This window comes from Cyanistes caeruleus, chromosome 2 (genome assembly GCF_971803275.1).
Source record: "Cyanistes caeruleus chromosome 2, bCyaCae1.hap1.1, whole genome shotgun sequence".
Taxonomy (NCBI): Eukaryota; Metazoa; Chordata; class Aves; order Passeriformes; family Paridae; genus Cyanistes; species Cyanistes caeruleus.
In genome coordinates, this window is record NC_141702.1 from 45,400,733 (window position 1) to 45,402,467 (window position 1,735).

Consider the following 1,735-nt stretch of genomic DNA (forward strand, 5'->3'; position numbering starts at 1 on the left):
CCATGCATTTCCCAGGTGAGTTGTGCTGCCAGCATTAAAGCCCAGTATGGTTTTCAATCATTGCAATAGCCACCTCTCATTTCCAGAGAGATACAGATGTGGTGGGTCTCTTATTTTATATTCCCTAACAGCTCAAGTACTTTTTTTTTTTAAAAAAAGGGGTTATCTTTTGTTTATGCCCCTACTTTTTCTTCAGATTTTTTGATACTGTGTTTGATTTTTTCCAGCATCTGTGGTTCAGTATCCTTTTTCTCACATATAACTGTGCCACAAGTTGTAGCTTTCCCACTATATCCATCTCCTCCTTTTGGAATTTTCATATATAGAAGCAAAACTCTCTAGTTCTAATCCACTGTCTTGCTTGTTTTATTACTGATGTATTCCGAGTTGCCATCAATGAGACAATGTAACTTTTCTTAACTTGTTTGATTTTCCACCTACTTCCCTGGAAATACAATGTGGATTATGTAAAGAGGAGAAAATAAAAGGAGAAACTAAAGAAAGTGGTAAGATGTAGATTCTCAGTCAAATTTGAACCTTGCATGGAGACATCCTCTGCAGGCCAGAACTCCCATAATAACTTTTCCCATAATAAAATTAAATACCCTGTGCCACTCTCTTCCTGGGTTTTCCCCAGATCAGACTATTGGATAATTGACTCAGATGCTCACAAGTCTAAGCTATGAATCCTGATGCTGGGTTAAAGATTCTACGCTATGTTTTGAGGAATTTTTTTATTTTTCTCCTCCACAGCTTACAAGGGTATTTTGTAGGCTCATGAACTCCCTTTTTAACAAGAGAGGGACCCCTCAGAAAACCTTTCCTAAGAGAGGCAAGATTTTAAGGAAGAGTTAGACCAGTTACCTGGTAGAAAATCCTTTTCCCCAGATGCTCTGGCAACCTTTCTACAGTAAGTCCTAAGGGAGGGTTTTAGGTATTTTTCCTTCTGGTCTCCCTTGTTCCACATAACTCACAATCCTTTACAGTGGGCTTAGTACTGAGGGTGAGCAAGAGCTGAAATGCATCTCAGCGAGGCAAGAGGAAAGGAAAAGAGCAAATAAGGGAAGAGCTGGAGCCATCTGGGTGAAAAGAGAGGGTTGGACACCAGTGAGGTATATTTGAATAGGCAAGCTGATGCACAGGGAAGAGCAGATTGGCAGGGAGGCTGCAATTTAGTTGCTAGGAACTGCAGAAGAGCTGTGTACGGCACTTGCTCGCACGTTGCCGGCCGGGTGGGCAGGTTGAGGGTGCAGAGCCAGAGCACACGGACTCCCAGAGCCCAGCTCAGTGTGTGAGCATGGCCCAACATGCTCAGGGACACGTGGAGCAAAGGGCTTGAGCTGCTGGGGCAGGGAGGAGGCTGGGTCACAGCACGTGGAAAACAAGCAGCAAGCCTGCCATTGAGACATACCCCATATCCACATGAGCCCTGACGGGTGTCACAGCAGTCATTTGGAAGACACATGTGCAAAGCCTGATTTAAATTTCCAAAGGTCACATTTCTCATTCTCTGTGTGCCAGGATTCTCATTAACAAGTGTCTCCAGCTGGCCCTGTGCAATGTCCTCAGGACATGCTGTTGTAACCAAGTCGTGCACATGGGGCTTTCCCCAAGGCTTCAGTCTCATCTCACTGCACTCCACTTTCGGGCATGTCATGGGAGATGGGGCTGTGTCCTGGACACACTACCTAGGGGATCAGATTTTGACCTAGCAGGCAGGTCCTGCTAAGTGTTG